A 17,740-nucleotide genomic window follows, 5' to 3' on the forward strand; every position below is an offset into this window, starting at 1 on the left:
ATATGAATAATTCATTACGATCAAGAAAATTCTGATTCTATTTTTGAAGTAAATTTTCATTATGTTAGTGTTACGTTGGAAAACAAGGAACATTCACAAAAACAGACTGAGGACCTGACAGGGATATAAACATGAGGAGCGAGTCACAGAATAAAAACTCACCCAATCTGACCATACCATAAGTCAAATTTCCTATGTTTAATTGTACTGGAAGTTTCAGCAGTTCATTCTGATGAATTATTCACACCACAGCATCTTGCTTTCCCTCTCATTCGCCCTCTCTATCACTCACTCCACTCTCTTTCTCAAGTCCATTTTCATATCCGATTAAATTCTATCATCCTGTGGCTGCATTCTGCTCAGCAGCCCCGTGTTCCACCGATCCTATTTTCAGTGTCAGTTTGTTAAATAGTGAAGCCTTTGTGGAATAGTTTAATGTTTCTACAGATCATTCAAGTCTCCACCTGTTCACCTACACTGTTCACTTCATCTACAAATCATGGAATAAACAGAATCAAATGCCTCTCCCAGGCAGATCTCACAATAATTGAGATTCATTCTCCTGTAATTATAAAGTAAAGTGATGGATGGCGGGATTGTTCAATGAACAAAACCCCAAAATCACACTTATAATCTGCAGATACACAGAAGGGCTCCTGATTCCAACAGATAGAGTGTGAACTTTGACAACATAACATCAAAACTTTTCATTTTACAATGAAGTCCAGTGACAGTCAGTGAATTCATCCACAGTGAAGCAGAGAAGGAGATGTGAAAGAGTCAATAGCAAACTCAGTTCAGTAGCCAGATATCTGAAACGGCGTCAGATACACACGTAATGAAATAATATTTCATAACAGTCATCACCAATAAATACATTGACATCCCAGTTAAACTGAAGCATGTTATTGGGGAGGGAGGACACTGCACTGCCTCCCTGTAACACTGAGACCGTGAGCTGTCTCATTATCAATCACTGAAAATACATTGATGAAAACATATTCCAGAAAAGTTCCACACGATGGAAATATTAACAGCTCCTGGTGGTCTGATACCAGCTCTTAGTCCAGACAGCGTCTGATTCCAATACATTCAGTACAGGCAATAATCCAGTAATAATGTCAGGGTTGTATATACAAAGGTCACAACAGATATAATATAACTCCTACAATTTCGAGCGTTTAGAAGTTAAGGAGATAGCATTATTCAACAATATATTAATACAGGGACTAATCCAGTAACAATGCCAGTGTTGGATATACAAAGTTCATTACGGATATAATGTAACTCCTACAAGACCGAAAGAGCAGAGACTTAACACATTCCATCATTCAACCGATAGAACAGAACAGGTCACTGTGTAATAGTAGTGAGAAAAAAGTAATTTGCCAAGTATAGCATTAAACTTAACACTGAATTAAACCATTAACAGCTGAGATAATGGCTTACCTGGAACTCCAACGGCTGCAAGAACAGGATAATACATGCGTTGCATCTGAATTATTACTGGAGATCCCATTTCAGTGAGAAGCAGCGACTTCTGTTGGCCTGGAAACCACAACTCCGGCAGGCACTCTGAGCTGATCCATTCCAACAAGCCCTGATTTATACAGGGGATAAGTCTCCACTGACACGGTTATACCCCTGACCATTGCTATTCGTTACAGTCAGTTTAACAAACACATTGCATCAGCAGCTTTGACTCCGATGTAAATAATGTGGTGAATAAAACAAAAAGTTCTCAAAGTCCATGTGATTATCTTAATCAGACCTCTCTCAGGAATAAAGTTTAAATCTGTTCTCATACAGGACTGATCCAATAATAATGAACAGCTCCATTTACAGTTTTTATATAATTGTATTGACCATGTTCAATCCTGGAGATTCATTTATAAATGTTACCGATTCTCCGCAGTTTCCCAGTTAAAATATGAATTATGTGTCTCTGACACGAGGACAGTTAAAGGGCAGGTTGAGGATTGCAGCCTCGAAATGCCTGGGTGATATTCGGGGACGGACACTGAACGTGTCCCAGTGACATTCCTCTCTCCGCTATTTTACTGCAGATGTTTACCCGTTCATTCTATATTGGTTAACGGCTCCAGTAAAATTGGTCCCGCGTAACACCGAGCTGAGCTCATGACCCGATTGACCTCCATCACAAAGGCCCCGTTTTTCCCTCACCCGCCTCCATTCCTTCCTCAGCCCATTGCCATTGAAACCCTCATCAATGCCTCTGTCCCCTCCAGACTCCATTCCTCCAATACACCCCTGGCTGGACACCCAACCCCCACCTTCCATAAACGCGAGCTCGTCCAAAACTGTGCAGTACGTGTCCAACCAGCACCAGGTCCTGCTCGGCCTCACTGACCCTCGCTGGCTCCCAGATCCATATACCTTAAATTTAAAGTTCTCATCCTTAGGTTTAAATCCCTCCACGGCCCTCCCCAACCCATCTGCACACCTACAGCAAACCCACCCATCATTTCCTCTTCAATGGGTTACTGGTCACTTTTGGTGGGCCGACCCTCGCTTGGTTCCACTCACCTATCTGATCAGAGCCAGGAGAATCTTCTCTTCCCACCCAATCACCATTATCTCTGATGTTTCTAAAGGTTCAATCCTTGACTCCCTCCTCGTCCTCATCTACATGCTGCCCTTTCATTACATAATCCACACACACGGACCAGCTTTCAGATGGACGCTGACAAAACCACCGCCTCTCTTGACCCTTCGTGCAGGATCAGAGAGTTCAGGGGTTATATGTGCACAAATCGTTGAAGGTGGCAGGGTTGGTTCAGTAAGCAGTTAAAAAAGCATACGGGATCCTGGGCTTAATAAATAGATGTAAGGAATCTTACAACACCAGGTTATAGTCCAACAGTTTTATTTGAAAATCACAAGCTTTCGGAGATTATCTCCTTCGTCAGGTGAGCGAGTGAGCATCTCCACATCAGGTTTATAAATAGAGGCATGGAGCCCAAAAGCAAGGATGTCATGATGAACCTTCATAAAACACTGGTTCGGCCACAATTGGAGTATTGTGTCCAGTTCTGGGACACGCACTTTAGGAAAAATGTGAAGGCCTTAGAGAACGTGCAGAAGAGATTTACCAGAATGATTCCCGGGATGAGGCACTTTAGTTACGTGGATAGACTGGAGAAGCTGGGGTTATTCTCCTTCAACAGAGAAGGTTGAGAGGAGATTTGATAGAGTTGTTCAAAGTCATGAAGAGTCTGGACAGAGCAGATAGAGAGAAACTGTTCCCATTGGCGGAAGGGTCAAGAATCAGAGGACTTAACTTCAAGGGGATTGGCAAAAGAACTAAAGGTGACATGAGGAAAAACGTTTTTACACAGCGAGTGGTTAGTGTCTGGAATGCACTGCCAGAGAGGGTGGTGGAGGCAGATTCAATCATGGCCTTCAAAACGGAACGGGATAAATACTTGAAAGGAAAAAAATACAGGACAACGGGGAAAGGGTAGAGGAGTGGGACGGGCTGGACTGCTCTTGCATAGAGCCGGCACGTGCTCGATGGGCCGAATGACCTCCTTCTGTGCAGTAACCTTCCATGATTCTATGACTCCAATGTCCTTGAGTTTGTCAGACCAACATTCTGTTTTAGATGAGACACAATTTCCTTCAGTTAAAAATTGGGAAGTCCAAGCGACGGACTCCATCACACCCCTGGCTTTTTGATTGGTGAGTCGCTCACCACTCCGGTCCTCCACTTCTGGGAACTTGTGCATCCACAGTCCATTTGTCCTTCTTTTGACAGCCGTGCCTTCAGCCACATCCACGGTCCAGTGTGGTCTCCGTAAGCCCCTCCATCTCCCTCTCTCCATTTCAGATGCCAGCCGTGGCTCAGTGGTAGCACTCTCACCTCTGAGTCAGAAGGTTCTGAGTTCAAATGCCACTCCAGAAACGTAAACACATAATTTAAGCTGACACTGCAGTGCAGTACTGAGAGAGCACTGTTCTGTCGGATGGTCAGTCCTGAGGGAGCACTGTGCTGTCGGATGGTGAGTACTGAGGGAGCACAGGGCTGTTAGATGGTCAGTATTGAGGGAGCACTGTGCTGTCGGATGGTCAGTACTGAGGGAGCACAGTGCGGTCGAATGGTCAATACTGAGGGAGCACTATGCTGTCGGATGGTCATAAGAACCTAAAGAATAAGGAGCAGGAGTAGGCCATACGGGCCCTCGAGCCGGCTCCACAATTCAATCAGATCATGGCTGATGTTCGACCTCCACTCCACTTTCCGGGCCAATCAACATATCCCTTGATTCCTTCAGATTCCAAATGTTCTTAGGAACATAGGAACAGGAGAAGGCCATTCAGCCTCTCGTGCCTTTACGCCATTCGTTAAAGATCATGGCTGATTTGTGATTTAGCTCCAAATACGTGCCTTTGGCCCATTTCCCTTAATACCTTTGGACAACAAAAAGCTATCTATCTCACATTTAAATTTAGCATTTGAGCTCGTAACAATTGCCGTTTGCAGAAGAGAGTTCCAAACTTCAACCACACTTTGTGTGTCGAAATGTTTTCTAATCTCACTCCTGAAAGGTCTGGCTCTAATTTTTAGACTGTGCCCCCAAATCCCAGAATCCCCAACCAGCGGAAATAGTCTCTCTCTATCCACCCTACCTATTCCCCTTAATATCTAATAAAGTTCGATCAGATGATTCCTTAACCTTCTAAACTCTAGAGAATACAACCCCAATTTGTGTCATCTCTCCTCGTAACTTAACCATTGAAGTCCGGGTATCATTCGAGTAAACCTATGCTGCACTCCCTCCAAGGGCAATATGTCCTTCCGAAGGTGCGGTGCCCAGAACAGCTCACAGTACTGCAGGTACGGTCTAACCAGGGTTTTGTATAGCTGCAGCATAACTTCTGCCCCCTTGTACTCTCGTCCTCTCGATATAAAGGCCAGCATTCCATTAGCCTTATTGATTATTTTCTGCACCTGTTCATGACACTTCAATGATCGATGTACCTGTAACCCGAAGTCCCTTTGGGCATCCACTGTTTTTAACTTTTTACCATTTAGAAAGTACACTGTTCGATCCTTTTTTGATCCAAAGTTGATGACCTCACATTTGTCTACATTGAATTCCATTTGCCACAGTTTTGCCCATTCACGGAATCTATCAATATCGCTTTGTAATTTTATGTTTTCATCCACACTGCTTACAATGCCACCAATCTTTGTATCATCGGCAAACTTAGATATGAGACTTTCTATGCCTTCATCTAAGTCGTTAATAAATATTGTGAATAATTGAGGCCTCAAGACAGATACCTGCGGGACTCCACGAGTCACACCCCGCCAATATGAGTACCTACCCATTATCCCTACTCTCTGTCGCCTTTCGCTCAGCAAACTTCCTAACAAGTCTGTACTTTTCCCTCGATTCCATCTTAGCTAACAGTCTATTGTGTGGGACTTTATCAAATACCTTCTGGAAGTCCAATAAATAACATCCATTGACATTCCCCTGTCCAATACTTTAGTCACCTTTTCAAAAAAATCAATCAGGTTTGTCAGGCACGACCTACCTTTCAGAAATTCATGCTGGCTCTCTCTGATTAACTGAAAATTCTCGAGGTGTTCAGTCACCCTATCCTTAATTATAGACTCCAGCATTTTCCCCACAACAGATGTTAGGCTTACTGGTCTATAATTCCCTGGTTTCCCTCTCTCTCCTTTCTTAAAAAGTAGAGGGACATGTGCAATTTTCCAATCTAGTGGGACAGTTCCTGAATCTAGAGAACTTTGAAAGTTTATAGTTAGGTCATCTGCAATGTGCTCACCTACTTCCTTTAAAACACTGGGATGGAAACCATCTGGTCCTGGGGATTTCTCACACTTTAGTGCTATTATTTTCTTTATTGCTGTTGCTTTACTTATGTTAATTTTATTTAGTCCCTGTCCCCGATTCAATATTAGTTTTCTTGGGATTTCCGGCATGCTATCCTCTTTTTCTACTGTAAATACTGACGCAAGGTAATTATTCAACACGTCTGCCATTTCCCCATTGTCAATGACAATATCCCCACTTTCAGTTTTTAAGGGGCCAACACTGCTCCAGAACTCCCTCTTTTTCCTAATGTAACTATAATAATCCTTATGTCTTATACTGTCCGTTACCTCTTTAGTTGTGCATTGCTGGGTTTTTTTGGCAAGTAGAGTTGTTGCCCCTCAGGGTTATAAACCGATTCTGTATCACGTTAAATGTTCCTTAAAACATTTCGCACTGATCATCGCTCGTTTTACCCATCAACAGATTTGCCCAGTTTACTGTGGACAGTCTCTGTCTCATCCCATCGAAGTCGGCCTTACCCAAGTCCAGAATCTTGGCTATTATCCCTTTCAAACACTACCTTGAACTCGGTCATGTTATGATCGCTATTGGATAGATGTCCACGCACAGTTAAGCAGTTAGGGATGGGCAATAAATGCCGGCCTTGCCAGCGACGCCCACATCCCGTGAACGAATAAAAATTAAAAAAACTAAATCTGGTTCATTACTCATTACTAATCGAGTATGGCTTTCCCCCTTGTTGCCTCTGGGACATACTGCTGTCGAAAACTATCCCGGACACACTCAAGAAATTCACTATCTTTCTGACAGTTGCTCGTCTGCTTTTCCCAATCTATGTGAAGGTTAAAGACCCCCATTAAGACCACTATGCCTTTCTTACACGCTTGTCTAATCTCTGCATTTATCCAATCTAGCACTTCAGAGCTGCTTCCAGGGGTCCTATACAAAACTCCCACTATGGTCTTAGATCCTTTCTTATTTCTCAATTCAACCCATAAGGTCTCTGTTGGCTGCTTACCTCTCGTTATATCCTCCTTTATCATTAAAGTGATTGCATCTCTTATCACTGAGGCTACTCCTCCCCCTCTTCCATTTTCCATATCTCTCCTGTAGACCTTATAATCCAGTATATTTAGTTCCCAATCCTGACCAATCTGCAGCCATGTCTCAGTAATAGCTATCATGTCATACCCTCCAATTTGAATCTGAACCTGTAGTTCATTTAATTTATTCCTTATGCTCCGTGAATTTGTATTTAGAACTCTTAGTTGGGCCACACACCCTAGCCTGACCTTCAGCTTTGATGCTGGGTTAATCGTTTTACGCCTTCGAGTTTTCACTTTATCTGTAATGCCTAAAGTACACTTTCTTTCTGCTGCTCTCTGCTTTTCCCTTTCACTTGTTCTTGAACAACTGATTGTACTATTTGTATTGAAAATTTCCCCTGGGTCTTCCCCTCTCTTGCTGCTCTCAAATTTACTCCTTTCTGACTCCCCTTCAGATTCCCATCCCCCTGCCACTCCAGTTTAAACCTTCTCCAATAGCACCAGCAAAACCATCCGCGAGGACATTGGTCCCGGTCCAGCTCGGCTGTAACCTCTCCCGCTTGTACAGGGCCCACCTCCCCCAGAACCGGTCCCAATGTCCCAGGAACCTAAATCCCTCCCTCCTACACCATCCCGCATTCATCCGGTCTATTTTCCTGTTGCTATACTCACTAGCACGTGGCACTGGTAGTAATCCTGAGATCAATACCTTTGAGGTCCTGCTTTTTAATTTTTCTCCTAACTCCTTAAATTCACCTTGCAGGACCTCATCCCTTTTTACCTATGTCGTTGGTACCGATATGGACCACGACTACTGGCTGTTCACCCTCCCCCTCCAGAATGCCCTGCAGCCCCGCTTCGTGACATCCTTGACCCGAGCACCAGGGAGGCAACAGACCATCCTGGCGTCGCGTTTGCCGCCACAGACACGCTTATCTGTTCCCCTGACAACTGAATGCTCTATCAATATAGCCCTGCCTCTTCTTTCCTCCTCTCTTGTGCAGCAGAGCCACCCGTGGTGCCACGAACTTGGCTCTTGCTGCTTTCCCCTGTCAAGCCATCTCCCCCAAAAGTATCCAAAGCGGTTTATCAGTTCGAGAGGGTGATGGCCCCACGGGACTCCTGCTCTACCTGCCTAGTCCTTTTCCTCTGCCTGGCGGTCACCCATTTCCTTTCTGCCTGCGTAATCATTGCTCTGTTGTTAATAGGAAAATAACCTGTGACGGCAATTGTACAAATTCAGGGCAATAAGGATCAGGTTGGCATGAAAACGGGCTTTAAACTGAGATTAATAAAGCCGGGATCCGAATACAATTCATTTATACAGAATTAGAATAGTGATAAAGAAACAACTACTGATCGAAAGGCAAGATAATTCCAAACACTTAACGTTTCAACTCAGAGAGTTCAATGTGTCCTTCCCTTTGGCGTTTGATGCCAATAAACTAACAGCGAGATTTGCCACTTGCTGTCTCTGCCCTTTTATTTTCCGATAATAAAGAAGTTTTATGATGAGCAATAAAATCGAATTGAGGACACAGAACTGAATCCGGCTGCAGAACACAGTTTCTATGTGGGGTCTCGTGAACCACAGATGGAAGAGCTGGCGGTCAATTTAATCATTGTTACCACATAAAGAATTAATGGCTTCGGTTAAAAGATCAGTAATTTATCAGAACAATTCGATCCGAATGAGACAGTGTGTGATTCAGACCGAGCCTCACACCAGAGAACAGGGCGGAGAGGGATTGTACTGATCAGGCTGAAGGTCGTGTTTATGACTGTGGTATGGAACTGATCTTTACACAGGTTGTGTTCATTAACCTGCAGACCCCACAACCCGAACTTACCCGGACACTGTGGAAACTGAATCAGGGGCCGCAGCACAAGGTAAGGACCCCGAATATACTGAGCACAATTGCAGTGTTTTAAAGCAGCAGAACTGACCCATCGCCGTGTATTTGTGTATTAGTTCAAGGAGATTGAAAAGTTTTATCCATATTGTGAACTCTCTGAGTTGATTGTATCAATATTGAAACGATTTTTTTTACAAAAGTTAACTTACTGGAAGAAGCGCCATTTAACAGAATAAAATGTCCAAATGTTAACTCACGCACTGAAATCATGCTGTTGTAAATCATTTTCAAAGATAATTTTCGTTTATGACACGGTTATAGGTTGAGACTTTTGAATGTAAATCACAGCCTCTAACCGTCACCGAAATCCAATGTTTCCAGCAACGGGAGTGTTACCCTTTGACCCGCATTGACCTCAGGATGCTGGGGCTCCTTCGTGACAAACCCAGACAAACGCTGCCTTGTTGTCCAGGAGAGTTACTGTCATTTCTTCTCTCGTATTCAACTCTTGTATTGGTGAACAAGTCAGGGTCCGGGGATTTGAGACACTGCCCGAACTGAGTGTATCTGAACAGATTATTGATGAAATAATGCGGATGCTGCAAATCTGAAAAATGCTGGAAATGCTCAGCACGTCAGGCAGCATCCGTGGGTAGAAGAACAGATTTAACGCTTCAGATTGAAGTATCTTTCATCAGAACTGGAAGAATTAAAGATTGAACAGTTTTTAAGCAAGTACAGAGTCAGGGAAAGGACGGGGGGAAGGGGAGGGGAGGAAGGAAGTGACGGACACACATGCCAAGTAAAGCGGCAATCCAGAGGACTGGGAGAAATATCGGAAACAACAAAGGGATACGAAGAAAATATTAAGAGATGCAAGAAGGGAATACGGAAACAAGATTTGCAAGTAACAAAAAGGCTAATGGTAAACACCCCAGCGTATTAAAACAAGGAGGTGTTGGAATTGCAGAAGCGTTAGTCATAATCTTACAAAGCTCTCTTGATTCGGGAATTGTGCCACTGGACTGTGCAGCAAAATTGCTACTGTCATTGCATTATTTAGGGTGAGATAGAGAAACCAGGTAACTGTAGGCCTGTCAGTTTAACGTCAGTTGCAGGGATGTTACCAGAATTGGTGATTAATTATAGTGTGACTGAGCACTTGAGCAAATATGAGCTGATCAGAGAGAGAGAGCGTGGCTCTGTTAAAGCGAACTCATGTCTGACTAATCCAGTTGAATGTTTTGAGGAGATCACTAATAAGGTAGAAAAACAATGTCTGTAGATGTTATCTATGAGAACTTCCAGAAGGCATTCGATAAGGTTCCACACAAAAGATAATTGGCAAAAACGAGAGAGCTTGGAATTTTGACTTGGGTTAGAAATTGTAAGGGAGTTGGGAGTCAGTGGGGATAAATGGTATTTACTCAGATTGACAGGTTAGGGAGTTGGGAGACAGTGGGGATAAATGGTATGAACTCAGATTGACAGGATACGGAATTGGGAGACAGTGTGTATAAATGGTATGTTCTCAGATTGACAGGTTAGGGAGTTGGGAGAGAGTGGGGATAAATAGTATGTCCTCAGATTGACAGGTTAGGGAATTGGGAGACAGTGGGGATAAATGGTATGTACTCAGATTGACAGGTTAGGGAGTTGGGAGAGAGTGGGGATAAATGGTATGTCCTCAGATTGACAGGTTACGGGGTTGGGAGACAGTGGGGATAAATGGTATGTCCTCAGATTGACAGGTTAGGGAATTGGGAGAGAGTGGGGATGAATGGTATGTACTAAGATTGACAGGTTAGGGAGTTGGGAGACCGTGTGGATAAATGATATGTACTCAGATTGACAGGTTACGGAATTGGGAGACAGTGGGGATAAATGGTATGTACTCAGGTTGAGAGGTTATGAAGTTGGGAGACAGTGGGGAAAAATGTATGTCCTCAGATTGACAGGTTAGGGAGTTGGGAGACAGTGGGGATAAATGGTATGTACTCAGATTGACAGGTTAGGGAGTTGGGAGACAGTGGGGATAAATGGTATGTACTCAAATTGACAGGTTATGGAGTTGGGAGACAGTGGGGATGAATGGTATTTACTCAGATTGACAGGTTAGGGAGTTGGGAGACAGTGGGGACAAATGGTATGTACTCAGATTGAGAGGTTATGGAGTTGGGAGACAGTGGGGATAAATGGTATGTACTCAGATTGAGAGGTTATGGAGTTGGGAGACAGTGGGGAGAAATGGTATTTACTCAGATTGACAGGTTAGGGAGTTGGGAGACAGTGGGGACAAATGGTATGTACTCAGATTGAGAGGTTATGGAGTTGGGAGACAGTGGGGATAAATGGTATGTACTCAGATTGAGAGGTTATGGAGTTGGGAGACAGTGGGGATAAATGGTATGTACTCAGATTGAGAGGTTATGGAGTTGGGAGACAGTGGGGATAAATGGTATGTACTCAGATTGAGAGGTTATGGAGTTGGGAGACAGTGGGGATAAATGGTCTGTACTCAAATTGACAGGTTGTATCAACTTGGCCTCTATTCCTTCGAGTCCAGAATGTTGAGGAGTGATCTGATCGGGATGTTTAAAATGTTAAAAGGATTCGATAGGCGAGATGCAGAGAAACTATTTCCTATGATGGGGAATCAAGAACGAGGGGACATAATCTTAAATTCGAGTTAGACCATTCAGAAGGGAAATAAGGAAGCACTTTTTCACACACAGGTAGTAGAAATCTGGAATTCTCTTCCGCTGGAGTCTTCGGAAGCTGGAACAATTAAAGCTTTCAATACTGAAATCGGTAGATTTTTGTTCGTTCAGTTTTTCAATGGACTTGGAGTTAAGGCGGCTGAATGGAGTTGAGATGCACACCAGCCATGATCTCACTCAATATTGGATCAGGGATGCGCTTGACGCTTTCCGCCACCGCTGGACGCCGCATCATCGACACTGAGAATAAAGTTAGGATTTGATTCTGGTTTCGTTTGATTTTGTGATAAATAAAGGTGTCAAAAAATAGTGCAGCCAGCTCCAGGGTCGGAATGGTTTACTCCTGTTCCTATGTTTCATGACAATCGATGACTTGCTGCCCTGGAACATACCGCATCACTAAAAAATCCAGATGTGAACTATCCATTCAATGGGGAAATAGAAGCGAACGACAAAAACAGCATAATTGGACCCTAGAATGAGAGCTTAACCCAGTGAGACTAGAAAATAGGCAAAATACCACACGTGGAATCTTTTAAATGGAGATGTGTGACCAAACAGAAATTATTTCCCGAGTCTGTAACTGCATTGGGTGAAAATAAAACGGGATGGGCTGTGCAGTTAATGTTGGATTCTGCCCGTACTTCGTGTGACACTGGGGTAGTTAGAATAGCTTTGTTACATCCTTTGTGGTGGGTGGGAAAACAGACATGCAGCAGGATGGGTAAGGAAGCAGGGAAGGTAATCAGGCATGGGGCATGTGGAATGAAAGGAGGGGGAAATCAGTTACCGAGCAGGAGGGCGAAAGGATGTGAGGAAGATCAGGCATGGACCAGGAGGAAAGGAAAGGCAAGGGGAGAATTAGGATTGCAGCAGGTGGGGATGGAATAGAGGGTTAGGGGAGAGATAGGAGTGGGGGAAGGCAGTCGAATTGGAGGCGGTTACAGGAGCAGGGGGACTTTCAGTCACGGAGCAGGTGGGATGGAAAGTGCATCTGGGGAAGGCAAGTTAGAACAGATTCAGACATAGAGCTGAGGGAATGGAAACAAGGGGAGAAACAGATATGGAACCGGGCTGTGTGAGGGGGGAAACAAACATTAAAGGTCAGGTACAGAATCGGTGGGGGCGGGGGAGTAGACAGGTAAAAGGCAGTGATTTCGGACAGGAAGCAGGGGGAGCCAGAAACGGAGTGGGAGGAGAGAGAAGCAGGAAGGGGAATCAGACACGCAGGAGTCTCAATGGGTAGCATGAACTTTTAATATTTCTTTTAAATACAAATACTAATTTGGAACTGAAATTAATGTTCACAGTTTTTCAGCCTCACAAAAAAATGAATCCGCTGCTAAACTTTTAAAACAAAGATTAAATGAAAAGGTAAAATTCCATCACCCCCAATAAAGATTAACAGGCCGATGAAGCAGAAATGACACTTGTTTACCGCACACATTTGCTGATTCAGTTCCAGTAAAGGAAACGTGGAGCCTGATACTGAAGGTTGTGAATATCCTGATCAAGGCCGAGACTGTTACTCATTAACTGCAGGATATTATAATCATTGCTCTGTTGGTAATAAATGGTCATCATTGGAAAATAAACTGTAACCAGTCATGTGACAGGAATTGAACACATTCGGGGCAATAAGTATCAGATTAACATTCTAATAGAACCAATACTGAGATTGATAGAGTCGGGATTGGAATTTATACAGAGTTAGAATCGGGACGAAGAAACAACCAATTATCGAAAGGGAAGATAATTCCAAACAATTATCATTTCATCTCAGAGAGTTCACTGCGTCCTTTCCTTTGGTGATTGATCCCAATAATGTAACAGCGAGCTTTTTCCCTTGCTATCTGTGCCCTTTTATGGTTCGTTAATAAACAGGTTTTATGGTGAGTATTAAAATCGAATTGAGAATACGGAACTGAATCCGGCGACAGAACTCTGTTTCACTGCGGGGTCTTCTATACCGCAGATGGAAGAGCTGGGGGGACTTAGTAATTGTTTTCACACAAAGAATTAACGATTTTGGTTACAATATCAGTAATTTATCGGACCAATTCAATTTGAATGAGACCGTGTGTGATTCAGACCGTGCACCACACCAGAGAACAGGGCGGGGAGGGATTGTACTGACCAGGCTGAAGGTCGTGTTTATCACTGTGGTGTGTAACTGATCTTTACCCAGGGTGTGTTCATTAACCTGCAAACCCCACATCCCGAACTTACCCAGAATCAGGGGCCGCAGCACAAGGTAAGGACCCCGAATATATTGATCACAATTACAGTGTTTTAATGCAGCAGAACTGATCCATCGCCGTGTATTTGTGTATTAGTTCAATGAGATTGAAAAGTTGTATCCATATTGGATCAGGTAAGAAAAGATTGTTTTTTTTTTACATAAGTGAACTTACTGGAAGAAGCGCCATTTAACAGAACCAAATTACCAAATGTAAACTCCTCACTAAAATTCTGCATATGTAACGAGTATTCAAAGATAATCTTCGTTTATGACACTGTTAGAGGTTGAGACTTTTCAAAGTATATCACAGCCTCTAACCTTCACCGAAATCCAATGATTCCAGCCACGGGACGGTTTATCATTTGACCCGCATTGACCTCAGGATGCTGGGGCTCCTTGGTGCCAAATCCAGACAAACGCTGCCTTGTTGTCCAAGCGAATTACAGTCACTTCTTCTCTAGCATTCAATACTTGTATCTGTGAAGAAGTGGGGATCCGGGGATTTGAGGCACCGCCCGAACTGAGCGTCGCTGTACAGATTATTGATGAGTGAATGTTTCTCGATGGCGCGATTAATGAGTCCGTCCATCAGGTTACTGATCATTGAGAGGTGGATGGGAGGGCGGTAATTGGCTGGATTCAGTCTGTCCTTTTGTTTTGTGTATAGAACAGATCTGTTCATCCAAAACATATCCCTAAAGAGCATAATATTCCACTTGTACAGTCAAGCAACCATGGTGAACGTGTGAGGTAAGAGTCAGTATAAAGCTAAAGGAAGTGACTTACACAAATGCCAAGTAAAGTGGTAATCCAGAGGACTGGGAGAGATAGAGAACACAACAAAGGAAGGCAGAGGAGATATTACCAGCTGCAAAAAGGAAATATGAAAAAAGTGCAAATAATAGAAAGGCAAATAGGAAAAATGTGTGTAAATATATATTAAGTGTTAGAAACATAAACGGCCTGGCACAGAATGGGTGGGGGAAGTCGACAGGTAAAAGGCAGGGATGTCCGACACGAAACAGGGGAGCTATAAACAAACTGGGAGCGGCAACACGGAGAAGCAGGAAGGGGGATAAGGTACGGAGGAGTCGCACGAGCTAATATGAACTTTTAATATCAATATTAAATACATATGCTAATGATGAATTTCACAGCCTCAGAATAAATATAAGTGCAGGTCGGATGAAAAGTGCATCTGGGGAAGGCAAGTTAGAACAGAATCAGACATAGAGCAGAGTGAATGGAACCAAGGCGAGAAACAGATATGGATGCGGTCTGTGTTGGTGTGGGGGGTGGGGGGATAACAAACATTAAAGGTCAGGTACAGAATCGGTCGGGGAAATAGACAGGTGAAAAACAGGGATTTCAGACATGAAGCAGGGGGAGCCGTAAACGGAGTTGGAGAACAGAGAAGCAGGAAGGGGAATCAGACATAGTGGAGTCGCAATGGGTAGCATGAACTTTTAATATTTCTACTAAATACAAATACTAATTTGGAAATGAATTTAATGTTCAGAGTTTCTCAGCCTCACATTAAATTGAACCCGCTGCTAAACTTTTAAAACAAAGATTAAATGAAAAGATGAAATTACTTCATCCACAATAAAGATTAACAGGCCGATGAAACTGAAATCTCGTTTGTTTCCCACACACATTTACTGATTCAGTTCCAGTAAGTGAAACCTGGAGCCTGATACTGAAGGGTGTAAATATCCTGATCAAGGCCGAGACTGTTACTCATTAACTGGAGACTTTCTGCAAGGAGATTATAATCATTGCTCGGTTGCTAATAAATAACAATTGGGAAATAACCTGTAACCAGTCATGTGACAGGAATTGTACAAATTCAGGGCAATAAGGATCAGATTAACATTATAATACACCCAATACTGAGATTAATGGAGCCCGGATCAGAATGTGTTACAGTTATACAGAGTTAGAATCGGGACAATGATACAGTCAATTATGGAAAGAGGAGATAATTCCAAACATTTAACGTTTCAACTCAGAGAGTTCACTGTGTCCTTCCCTCTGGTGTTTGATCCCAATAAACTAACAGCGAGCTTTGCCCCTTGCCACCTGTGGCCTTTAATGGTTCGATAATAAACAGGATTTTATGGTGAGTGTTAAAATCGAATTGAGGACACGGAACTGAATCTGGCTACAGAATTCAGTTTCAATGCGGGGTCTTCTGAACCACAGATGGAACAGCTGGGGGGATTTGATCTTTTTTTTCCACACAAAGAAGTAATGACTTCGCTGATGATACAAAGATTGGTAGGGTGGTAAATAGCGAGGAGGATAGCCTCAGTCTGCAGGACGATATAGATGGGTTGGTCAGATGGGCGGAACAGTGGCAAATGGAATTTAACCCGGAAAAGTGCGAGGTGATGCACTTTGGAGGGACTAACAAGGCAAGGGAATACACAATGAATGGGAGGACCCTAGGCAAGACAGAGGGTCAGAGGGATCTTGGTGTGCAAGTTCACAGATCCCTGAAGGCGGCGGAACAGGTAGATAAGGTGGTAAAGAAGGCATATGGGATACTTGCCTTTATTAGCCGAGGCATAGAATATAAGAGCAAGGAGGTTATGATGGAGCTGTATAAAACACTGGTTAGGCCACAGCTGGAGTACTGTGTGCAGTTCTGGTCGCCACACTACAGGAAGGATGTGATCGCGTTGGAGAGGGTGCAGAGGAGATTCACCAGGATGTTACGAGGGCTGGAGCGCTTCAGCTATGAAGAGAGACTGAGAAGATTGGGTTTGTTTTCCTTGGAGCAGAGGAGGCTGAGTGGGGACATGATTGAGGTGTACAAAATTATGAGGGGCACAGATAGGATGGATACTAAGGAGCGTTTTCCCTTCGTTGAGGGTTCTATAACAAGGGGACATAGATTCAAGGTAAAAGGCGGGAGGTTTAGAGGGGATTTGAGAAAGAACTTTTTCACCCAGAGGGTGGTTGGAGTTTGAAACTCACTGTCTGAAAGGGTTGTGGAGGCAGGAACCCTCACAACATTCAAGAAGCATTTGGATGAGCACTTGAAATGCCATAGCATACAAGGCTACGGACCAAATGCTGGAATATGGGATGAGAGTGGACAGGGCTGATGGCCGGCGCGGACACGATGGGCCGAAGGGCCTCTATCCGTGCTGTATAACTCTATGACTCTAAGACTCTATGACTTTGGTTAAAATATCAGTAATTTGTCAGACCATTTCAATTTGAATGAGACGGTGTGTGATTCAGACCGAGCCCCACACCAGAGAACAGGGCGGGGAGGGATTGTACTGATCAGGCTGAAGATCGTGTTTATGACTGTGATGTGTAACTGATCTTTACCCAGGGTGTGTTCATTAACCTGCAGACCCCACATCCCGAACTTGCCCGGACACTGTGGAAACAGAATCAGGAGCCGCAGCACAAGGTAAGGACCCCGAATATACTGAGCACAATTACAGTGTTTTAAAGTAGACCAATGGGGCTTTCACCGTTTACTTATGAAGTTATTCAATTATATTGAAAGTCGGGGAGTTACTCACGGATCAGAATGTAGGGGTTGTTCATTTCCTGAAATTAACATTCGTGGCAGCGTCATTTAAGAGACTAAAACCTCAACCTATTCTCTCCCGCTAAAATCCTATTATTTAAAATATTATTGGAAGGTATTTCTGAATTATTATATATATTATGAACAAACAGTTGGAGGTTGACGCTTTGCAACATACAACACAGTCCCAACCACCAACATAACCCAGTGTGGTGGCCCGTCTGATTCCAGCCACTGGAGGTTTTCCCTTTGACTCCCGTTGACCTCAGTTTGCTGGAGCTCTTTGGTGCCCCACCCTGTCAAACGCTGCTTGTTGACGGGATGAGTTCCCCTCACTTGTCCTCTGATTGTCCACTCTCGCATCCATTTGTGGATTGACACGATAAAGAAGTCTGAAACCGAGTGGTTCTGGCGGAATCGGTTCTGAGCGCTGGCGGGCAGATTATTGACGAGCGAGTGTTACTTGATGGTCCAACTCCCTCCATCACTTTG

Source organism: Heptranchias perlo, unplaced genomic scaffold (genome assembly GCF_035084215.1).
Source record: "Heptranchias perlo isolate sHepPer1 unplaced genomic scaffold, sHepPer1.hap1 HAP1_SCAFFOLD_47, whole genome shotgun sequence".
Taxonomy (NCBI): domain Eukaryota; kingdom Metazoa; phylum Chordata; class Chondrichthyes; order Hexanchiformes; family Hexanchidae; genus Heptranchias; species Heptranchias perlo.